This window comes from Agelaius tricolor, unplaced genomic scaffold, assembly GCF_023055355.1.
Source record: "Agelaius tricolor isolate 1412-34295 unplaced genomic scaffold, bAgeTri1.0.p SCAF_6, whole genome shotgun sequence".
NCBI lineage: Eukaryota > Metazoa > Chordata > Aves > Passeriformes > Icteridae > Agelaius > Agelaius tricolor.
The window spans coordinates 14,490,001-14,501,225 of NW_027269266.1; the positions used below are offsets into that span (position 1 = coordinate 14,490,001).

An 11,225-nucleotide genomic window follows, 5' to 3' on the forward strand; every position below is an offset into this window, starting at 1 on the left:
AAAACCAAACCAAAACAAAAAAATCCCACAAGTTGAGAAGGGCCTTGTGGGAAGCCATGTATGTAAAATGTAATGTATTTTTAAAGTTACTGGTTTTCAAACTGATGCCTTCTGGACAGTAGCACAGTTAAAAGTACTACTTGTTTTTTATTTCCCCCCTTTTCACATTTTCAAATCTTCACTAAGCTCTTATAAAAAACTTTTTTTAAAATTTTACTTTATTTAATACTCCTACCTTTTTCATATCTAAGAGATTGGGACATTTTCTCTTCAACTTCCTATTCTAACTACCAATGAGTCTCACTTTTAGTTTATGTAATACATAAATATTGACTCATTAATTCACCCTACTATCTAACAGAAGTCCTGCAGAATTACTGGATCTAATAATTTTTTTTACCTTCCCAATTTAGATAGGAAATTGAATTGTTTGATAGAATCTTTAACACTCCACAGGAAGAGTAAGAACAGTGATACAAAATTCACCCTGCTTAAAAACAAAAACAAAAAAAAACTATTTAAAAATGAAATGAAATCTGAAAAAGTGACCATACAGTGTACATAAAACCCCCCCAGATATGGTACTGTACCAAGCAGAGTTTGAACTGTTAGTATTTTAGGATCTGATAGTTCTGAGAAATCTGATAGTTCAAAGCTAGTCCCTGTTCACAGGAGAGAGAAGTTACACAGGAAGTTACAGGGTAAAAAGGCTTCTGCACTGAGAAAGCGCAAAGCTCCGTGAAACTGAGCAGCAAACACCCACAACATGGTCACCTCTGCCACTCAGTCTCAGCAGTTTAAACAAAAAAAGAATGAGGAACACCATGATGTCAGAGGATGAAGACTTAGAGTGGATTCATGCTATGAACAGTATCAGGAACCAGCCCACTTAGTGATCTGGCACACAGTTACAGGCACTATCATCACATTCAAAGTATTGTTGCTATTCTTAAACTGCTACATACGTAAGTAGCAGAGATAAAAATGCATGAAGTATATTTTGACAAGTCACACAGAAACATCAAAAGCACACCTTCAGGTCCTAGTCTCTGCACTACAGAGTGTAAATGTCAGAGTACCAGGACCACCAAAATGAACACTGTTTGACCAACCAGGCAACTGCTAATAGCACAGCAACTCCATGCTATTCCTAATGCTTAAATGCTTTCTGGAGTGGAATGAAAAAATCTTTACTATTTTAGAGAGGCTCCCTGAGGAGTAAATTGCTCAAATCAGAGATTCACCCTTGTGTACTACAGACTACACAAAGGAGATCATCCCACAGCAAAGATAGAAGAAAACCAGGGAAGCAGGATGAAAATGACAGAGTCTCACCATAAAGTGAAAAGCTGGAAAGAGAGTAACTGGTTGTCACAGAAAGCAGGTGTGAAACTAGTGTGATTAAAAAAAATGCACCAAAACCTAGGGGAAAGATACTGAGGCACCATTTCATCCTGACTTACTACACAAATTCAGTGGGGTAGTAAATGAAAGTCCAAATAACCTTCCCAGGGAAACATGCAGGGTGTAACTGTGAAACTCATCATCAAAACTGGTGAGTAAGCAAGATGAGGAGTTGGTTTTCTCTACGTGCAGTTGCAGCTAGAAGTGCTAGCATAGCAGAGAGCTTCAGGCAAGGATGATGAACCTCATCTTTTAAGACCTAAAATAAAGACTCCACCGATTTGGAACCAGAGTAAAGCTTTCAAAACAGAGAGACTATACCTTCCAGCACGAGATTTCTTGCTTCTTTCTGAAGTACATGATGCTAGCCACTGCTGGGGATAACCTTCTGGCCAGATGGACTGCAGGTCTGAAACAGATCTAACTAGGTTCCTCACAGTGATTTTACAGCAGATGTCAAGGAAAATCTCATACTACCCACATCTCTCATATTCCTAAGTGAGCCAGGATGGAAGTTCCTTAACCAGCTATTTCATCACATCTAGTAAAAAACCCTTAACAGACATTTAGGCTCACTTTTATGAAGTAAAGCACAAGAGAACATCTGTCTCTGCAGACTTCAGTCTAGAGGAACATAATCCAATTAGTTACTAATTCTAGTAGATACTACAAATGGAAATTGAAGTTTTGGACTGATAAAACAGAAATGGTAGCTGGCCTCAAGGTTTCAAAATCACAATCAGATTTGGTAATTAGCATGTTGACTTTCCTCTTTGTTACCTACATGACATGGCTCTTTTGCTTTAACTCTCTTTTGCTTTAACACTAGCTCATATTTTGAAAAGCATGGATCAAAAGCAATTAGACTGCTTCCAGCACTGTACTTGCCTAGCATTGATAAGCAGTGTATTTTCCAATAAAAAGCTTGCAAACACTGATAATTCTGAAAGCAGTTTTTTGCTAATATTAGCTATTCTTCTGGGAAATGTGGTGTGCCAATAACCGTAGGCTTATGTGCAGCTGAAGTTGCACTGCATATTTATCTCAGGGATGGTGTGACATGCTATAACTCCATTCATGAGGGAATAAAAGTGACACACCAAAACACAGGTAGCTTCAGGAAGACCGTACAACAGCAAAGTATCCTTATTAGATAATAAATAAATGAAATTTGGCTTTGGATTAATATTAAAGTGGCAGATAAATACAATCAAGAGAGTCCTACTCTAATGTTAACCTGGGGTAGGTACTAGAGCTCATATTCTACTAATTCCAGAATCACCCACCCAGAGGTAAACACAAACATTGTTAGATAAAAGCACCCCAAACTCACAGATCCTACTCATGTTTCACATAAATTTTAACTATGTCATTTGTACAATTAAACCTGTTGAAAACTTGTTCATTTTTTTTGCCATTTTGGAAATTCACAAACAGGAACTAACCTGCAGTCAGGACTGATTTTGGAAAAACCCTTTATTAGTCTAAAAGTCCAGATTTCACAGACCTGAAAACTACACTGTTTCACTTAAATGATGGCAGCAGTTGTATTTGACACTTGTTTGCCAAGATGATAATAATAAACACTACAGGAATTCCTATGCCATCTTTTCCAGTGGTATTTGAGTACTCCATTTTCAGAGAGAGTGACAGAGGGGGTGAGGAGGGTGGGGAGAGACAGACAGACATTTAATATGTTTGTAAAGCATCACAGGACGTTGAGTGTAGGCCATCCTCCAGATGCTGCTGCCTCAGCATCCATTAGCTCTGTGATGGATCCCCACCATCCCCACCTTCCCCTCTGCCCCCCATGCACTGCCCCAAACTCATATTTTTTTCTAACACCCTTGTCAAGAGTGGTGTCTGCGAGAAGCAGCTGTGGGTCCTGTTCAGAGGGTGAGGCAGGATGACAAGATTACTGAATGGTCACTGAGGCTCACTCAAGTGAAGCTGAAAGGAACAAGGGGCTACCTAAAAGCTTACTCACAGTATGTAAGGAAGAAGTTACTCAAGGCCAGAGGAGGGGGTTAGCAAAGAGCTCCTGTTCTGCAAGAGGACAGGAAGAACATTTAACCTATGGCTGAGATAAAGGGGTGTAGAGGGATATGGCATGCAGGCTGGGTGTGAGACTCCTCACTAAGATCCTCTCCCCAGTAACTCTCAGGCACACACACAGTCTGGATCCTGGGCTCCAGAAAATGTGATCCAAAGATACTCGAGCAGCTGGGGAACTGTGAGTTAAAAGCACTTTATGAAAGGTGGTGGGGGGGAACCAACCCAGCACATATGCAAGGAGGAGAAAGCTTGGGAGCAATTTCTGTGTACCAGAACTGCACTTTGTACCTTCCTGTCAGCTCCCAAAGGGAATTGTTTCTATGGAAATCAAAACAGTGCCACTTCTGTTCATTTTTATACAGTATCCTCACATCAGTCAATGTGCCTCAGTCTGGCTTGTGGGTCTAAGAACATTATAGAAATACAGCTACAGTTTTGGTCATCTTTTTTTTCTTTTGTCATAGAATTATTTACCGCAGAATGGTCCAGACTGGGGACTTTCTCCTCATGAGCCATACAAGCAGGGCAAACTGCACAGAATAAAATGTAGGAGAAGACATATTTTCAGCCCTATGCCCTCACCCAGACTGGTAAAAAAACCAATTCCCTATTCTGTGCCAGATTAATGGCACACAGGAACAATATTTCCTCTACTAACATATCTTCTCCTGGAAAAGGCAGAAGGCTGGGTGGAAGTGTGTCCCCTGAGCTCATGAACCACCAGCTTGCTCAGGCTCATCCATTTTGAGTTGATAACATGTCGACTTCAGCTCTACTCATGTATAGACAACTTCAGACGTACAAGTTATCAGAACTCAGTATCAGAACCTCAGTTTTAGGTTCCCCCCTTCCCTGCCATGATGGCAGGGCAGAATAGCAAAAGAGTACTGTAACCCTGAGTAACAGAAATTTATAGTTTCCACATTCCTTCCCATAATCTGTAGTTTGTTGATGTTGGTGCAATGTTTTCCTTCCTGTTTTTTTTTCCTGTTACCCAACACTGCTGTACAGAACTTAGACGACAACAAGAGACTGTCTTGTACTTTAAACAATTGCCAGCAAAATAATGTAATTTTGATGTTTAGCTTCACAATCCATGAAGTAGGCTGATCCCACATTAATAGATTGTCCAACAAGCAGAAAACAGTTGACAAGGAAGCCCACAGATGAGAGAGGAAGGCATACAGGGGGGTAAAATGAGGGAAAAATCTTTCCCCTCCTCAATTCCCTAAAGAATCAAGACATATTAAAAGTGTGGGATAGTGAAAATAATAGCATAAACTTAGGAAGAGGAAAAAAGGAGAGAAAAGTTACAGCACCAAATCTGAGTGCAGGAACTTCTATGTTAGATAGCCAATGGCTCAGCTTTTCCAGCTCTCACTTCCTCCCACAGTGAGCCACTAGGTAAGTACAAGATATGCTATAAAGGTCCATGACACAACTGTCTCCCCATACAAATAACTTATTCCTATGACCTATCACTGGCAAAAGTTCTAAATCACCATTTTCTTTCCTATAATCACATGTTCTTACTACTGCCAGAAAAGCTTAAGGGATGGCACACATAGCATGGGAAAGGAACATTGAAAAAGGAAAAGACACTAAATAAAATGCTCTCACGGTAAGAGTGAAGCAAATGGATGAATTTGTAAAAAAAATATTGAATCCATCTGTTTATTTAGTACAAAGTTCATATAAAAATCAAATAAAGCAAGTAATGCTTTAATATGGATTTTAAAGATATTTCACCAATGTACCTTGCTCAGTAACATATTGAGTAGTAGAAAAATGAAGATTTTTTTACAAATCTCAGTTTCATAACTGACTGAAGTGTCAGGTACAATTCCAAGGCCCACTGCAAACTTTTTACCTAGCAAATTTGCTTTTTTCAGTCTATACAATGCAGTGATTACATGCAGCTTTAAGCAGCAGGTTTCAGATGAAGATGTGTAAGGAAATGTGGCAGCCTGGAGTCCCCACAGAGAGGACATTGTATTGGTGTGGCAGTGGTTGCTTTGTCACAACCCAGAGAGCCCTGAACTGCACAAAGAAACAGTCACGAGAAGAAAATGCACCAGAAGGAGAAGAACCTTGTGACATTTCCATTCCTACATTTCTGTAAGGTTTTCCATGAGAAGTAAATGTCACTGCCTCCCTCTTTTTTCCCTCAGAAGTGGAGGAGGGATGGAACAATGCTGATCTGGTCACGGCAACTCCATCATGACACAGGGGAGACAAAAGAGGCCAATCTAATGACAGATGTGAAAGGCTTTGCTGGATTCCATGTAAGAACATAGTCCCCATGGGACAGAACTGCAATTATGTTTATGATGGATTCCTTCCTGGAACTGGCATCCAAAACCACTGGCTTGTTAGTATTTGCTCTCTCAAATATTAGGTCTGTCACCTTCCCCTCAGTTATGAGGACATGGTCACTAAGGGACAAAACTAAGCTGTAACCACAACAAATGTTTGTGAATGTTATTTGTGTTCATGGTTTTGGCACATATTCTTGCTTGGTCAAGGCTATCTCAGGTACTTATGTCCTGCAAGGCACATTACAGCAGATATTTCAAATACAATATTTCATCAAAAAAGCAAAGAGAACAGTAATGTCTATTTGACTGGGGGAGTATTTTTGTGTGTGCTTTTGTCTTTTTTTTTTTTTTAATTTGCAATCAGACAGAAAAAACACATCACCTTTCAAAAATATTTTTTGTGCTGATAATCCTTCTTATTTATGTGCTTCAATGAAATCCCCATAGCAAGTGAGGGAACGGGGCCTTCCAGTACTGTTAGAAAATACTAGAAAAATCTTCAAAGTACATCAAAATCTTGCTCTGATGCAGAAGTAAAGTAATCATGTGTCTGCAGCCTGGGTTACCTGAAGATGCAGTGAGAGTACCAAAATGGATCAACTAAGGCCACCAAGGAGCATGTTTTCATTGCTGCCAATATGGCCTTGATGCCAACAGTTTAAATAACCATTCTGCTCAGCTTCTTAACTTTCCTGGTGAGTTGTCTTTGAGGCAGACACATCATTTTGCCTAAAACTGGGACTTCAATGGTAATTTGCCATTTTTATCAGCAAAAGCATCCAGTGAGTGCCTGTATGATTGATTTTAGCTTCTAGTGATTCTCTCTATGCTTGATGGACCAGCAATGCTGCTAAAGGCAGATTTGCTCCCCTTCCATCCTCACTCTCCCTGACAAGTACAATGACAAGATTTTCACCATAACATTTACTTTATCAGATGGATTGTCTGAGGACAACTGAGGACTTTCCGTTGGTAGTGACACCAACCATGCAGGGTGTGCTCATCACTGATAGCAGACCCAGAGAGTTTTATCCCTCAATACTGATGTCACATGGCACACTGGTACATCCGCTGCTTTAGATCACAGAGTGAAAGCAAAAATGGAAATGCACTGAGATGTACCCAGTGCAAAACTTCTATCAGATGTGATTTTGTTTGTATTTCTAAATGGAGCTGCAGAGAAAAATATGTTTTGTATATACACTGAAGGTCATCCTTCTTCTAGGATTCATAATGCATCTAGTCCCCAAAATACTCCTAATACTTCTAATGACTTTAGTCCTTATCTATTTGAGCCTAAATTCATAGCATGCTGAATCAACGTTCAACATGAAGAAACAGAGCTGTGTGCAGGCTGGAGTAGTTCCTGGCAGAAAAAAAATTTGAGAGCAATTAGGCCACAAATCTGAAAGGTCACTTTACTGGAAGAAAGTCTTTGAAACTAATGACAAACCTAAAATTTTTGAACTATCACTACCAAACTAGTTTGTGAATTTGCACAGTAAAATTTTAAGTCAGATTAAAGTCATCTGTGCTTCCTTTTCATTCAAAACCCAGAAGCAATACAATAAATTGAAACTGAGGGGTGTGAGGAACATGTATGCTGCTGTAGTTGCTCAAAAGTGTCCTACAGAAACTTGAGAAGAACATAGCACTCGGTTTCTTTCACAGTACAACATACATCTTCTATACTGGTAGCTCTACTGGTAATATCTAGGGTAGCTATGGATCAATAGGCTGGACAATAAGGAAATGCCCCAAATGCCTGTTTTTCCAAGAACCATGGAGCACTCCTAATCATGGAAAGACATATGATAGCATTTCTATGATATCTGCATCTGATGTGCTTGTCCTAAGCTCTTTTTAGACAATGAAGGGAAAGGAAGACAATTTTATAGAGCATGATTCATGGCTGCTGCCTAAAACCGTGCTGCCAAAGCAAGGTTTAGCAGTATCTATCTCTCTGTGTAAGAGACTGTAAAGGTGACTCAAAGCCTCATGTGACTCAGATGCTCATGTCTACAGCTGGATGAGGAGAGTCCTGCCTCTAAAGCCCAAGAAGTGCTTTGGAAGGTCTGCATGGATGCACGTTAGCATTGTCACTAGAGACCTTCCAAAGGAAGGCTAAAACTTCCATATTGCTGCAGGCAAATAAGAGGTCTTGTTTTCACTTTAACCCCAGATCAGCACCTGACCATGGGAAGTCATCATCAGAACAGGTCAGACTGACCTACAACAAAACAATCAAGATATACTGCAACCAAAGATGTCTAAAAAAATAGTCTGAGAGAGAGAAAAACCCATGTAGTTTGCAAAGAGAGCAGGAAAGAATAAGGGCCCTGATATCCTAATGATATACAGGAAAACAAAATTCAGCTACATTCCTGTAAAGCAACCTCTGAAACAGAAGCATGCTTTTAAGAAAATTCATGTTCCCAGATCATCTTATCAAAGGTCAGATGTTAATGAATCTGTAAGAAAGACAGGTCCTCTCTTGAACAAGGCAACCCCTTCTCTCATCTGCAGCAGTGCTACAGACTGGTAGTTTTCTCACACATTTTTCAGGGCCAAAGAGATGCAATAGCTGATCCCTCCATCCACAGTTTGCCCAAGTCCGAGCTCTCTCTTCATCACTTAGGGCAGAGCAAGAGAAGGAAAGCTTTCTGCCTCTTCTTCCTCTTACTGCTTTAAGACATTTCTTCTAACAGGAAAGGTGAAACACAGCAAAAGCAAAATCTTAATGGATTGGGTAAATCTTTTTACCTGTAAGAAATCTTGGGGCTCAGTACTGAGTTAAATTGTTGCAACACCAAACAGGCCCATCTGCTCATACTGTTGCCTCTTTTGTGCAAATTGTTACCCTACCAAATGTGTTAGTCTCTTTATAAATTACAAAGAGATCAAGGTTACACCTGACTTACAGGTACATGAATTATGGCATGTGATCTACTAGACACTGCCCAAATACAGTGACTTTTGATCTGCAAAAAATCAAACTTTGCTGTAATAAACACACTTGATAACAAAATAAAAAAAAAAACCACTTCAAAAGCATCATACCCTGCTTGAAGATACTATTCACTGATAATCACAAATTCCAGCATGAACAATTAAAACACAATTTACTCAATAATTACATTGAACCATCAGTCATTATGCCTCCAAACATCAGAACACTCTGTAATACCCACAGGAAATATTTTTGAAAGAAAGAGAAGACATAGGGAATGATTAAATGTTCCTTTCAGAGATAGTACATTTTTTCAGTTGTGTTCTCAGATGGATCAGAATTTTCTGAGAATAAAACAAGGACAACTCAGTTATTTGTAATACTCCATTGATTCAACCTCCCAAAGACATTTGTATGTCATATTTCAAACCAAATTATTTCAATTTTTAAGCAATGCTTGCACAAAGCATTAAGTACAATTAAATATAATAGTGTCCTTAGAAAGCTCACTGGGGAAAACAGAACCATAGAGGTTCAGCAAAAACTTGAACATTCTGTTTTAGACATCAAGTTTTAACCGAAATTCATACTCTTTACAAAGTTACCAGAAAAAAAAAAATATTGTAGATTTAGTGGAGACAAATTATTAGGAGACAGCACAGGTGGAGCAGGTCAATAGTACAGCCCCTGGGAGCACTGGGGCTCACCTATTTGTCTCTAATGACACAGATGGACTACATCCAGCCCAACTACATTTACTGCACTGTTGTGCAGCAGCAGGGTAATTGATCAACGGTAAAATCAACAAATTTCATGTGTGAAATAAGATGGATGCAGGTTTGATAGAGATGAGAAAACACGTGTCATGTAATTCATAAAGAGGAACTAGAACCAAAGAGGGAAAATGACTGCCCAAGTTCTGCAAACAGGAGTTCTGAGAGGGAGAGACAAACTGGAGCCAAATTATTCACAGAATCAGAGTCATCTCGGGCAGAAAGTGAAAAGTTTAAAAGTCAAAAAGTTAAGCTGCTAGTTTGGTGGAATCCTGCTTATTTTGTTTGTAGGCTGTATTCCTGCAAAAAATTTTTAATGACAGTTAAGATCAGTTAGGCAGCTGGATCGCATGCCGCCTAAAAGACACCACCGGATACCTTTCCCAGTGTGATAATGAATGGATTTAATAACTTCTCTTTTTGGTGCACGAGGGTTTGAAGAACCACCCCAAGCTTGTGGAGATTGCATTTCAGTTACTTCTCCGGGGTATTCAGCTGAGGGTATTATGCGGGATGGACGCTCTCTGAATCAGGCGACACTTGAGAGTTTTTCCCTACCCCACGTGGCCAAAGACCAGCAGCAGCAGCAGCAGCGAGATGTAAACTGTGCTCCTTGGAAGTCTGTACTGGCTGTTTGGCCACAACCCCACCACCTTCTACACGCTTAGTTTCAGACTGATTAGAATGTTCACACGGTGTATTCTCTTGGTCCGCAGCTCTCTCCCGCCTGCCTTCCCTTTCCTCACGCTGACCCTGAAACCGGGCACTGCGCGTCCCTCGGGATTCCCACCGGCCTCAGGGAAGCTCTGGCACCCCTGCCAGATCCCAATGATCAACCCCCTGCTCACTTCCCCCACGGAGGGGGCACAGGGAAGGTCTGACCCGGCGTAACCCCGCCGAGGGGAACAACGGGGACCGGGACCGGGACCCAGCACGGCAGCGCGAACCCGCACGGTCCCGCACGGTCCCGAGGGGAGGGAGCGCGGTGCGCGGCGCTGTCCCCCCTGCGGCTCCCCCCGCGCTGCCCAGAGCGGGCTTTGCCGCACCTCCCACGCCGCCGGGAGCCCCCGGGGCCGGCACTCCCTCCCTGCCCGCTTTACCTTGCCGGCCGGCGGGCAGCGGCTCCGGAGGCTGCGAGGAGGCGCGGGGCGGCTCTGCGGGACCCGGCCCGGCTCGGCGGAGCCCGGTGCTGCTGAGGGAAGTGGGGCCGCCCCGCCGTGCTCGCAGCACCGCGCTCCGCCCCCCGGCCGGACCGAGCAGCCCAGCACGGCCCGGCCCGGCCCAGCCCAGCACAGCACGGCCCGGCCCGGCCCGGCCCAGCCCCTGCGCTCCCCTCCCGCGGCCGCTCTCGGCTGGACAGCGCTGTCAGGCGCGCTCAGGTTGTCGAACAGAATTGTGTTTCTTTCCTCCCTTTAGTGACTCTACATCTAAGGCAGCGAACTGCTTTCATGGCATTTTTTTGTCACCTCGTACCTTTGGAAAAGGCTGCCTTGAAGGGTACTTAGATTTTATTGACGGAGCAGGAATGATTTTATAACGCGTTATATTCCATAAAAAGCTGGGGAGGAAAAAAATAATTGAGACGTTTCCATCTGAAGTTAAAAAAGCCAGTGTCAGAAAATTCTGATGTCACCAAGTTTAAGAGAGATTTTGCATACTGTAAGCCACGTGAAAATAGAACTCTCTCTTGATTCAAAATCCTGGTTTCGGTACCTATAACTTTGC

At 41.9% G+C, this 11,225-nt stretch overlaps 1 protein-coding gene across 1 annotated transcript in view; it reads right to left on the reverse strand.

Annotated features, from left to right (window-relative positions):
- APBB1IP (amyloid beta precursor protein binding family B member 1 interacting protein) overlaps positions 1-10,741 on the reverse strand; it is a 63,818-nt gene extending 53,077 nt beyond the window's left edge. Inside the window, exon 1 of the mRNA XM_071428773.1 lies at positions 10,601-10,741. The gene's annotated coding sequence lies outside the window, so the exon portion shown is untranslated. The remainder of the gene's footprint in view (positions 1-10,600) is intronic.
- Between the last annotated feature and the right edge of the window lie 484 nt (positions 10,742-11,225).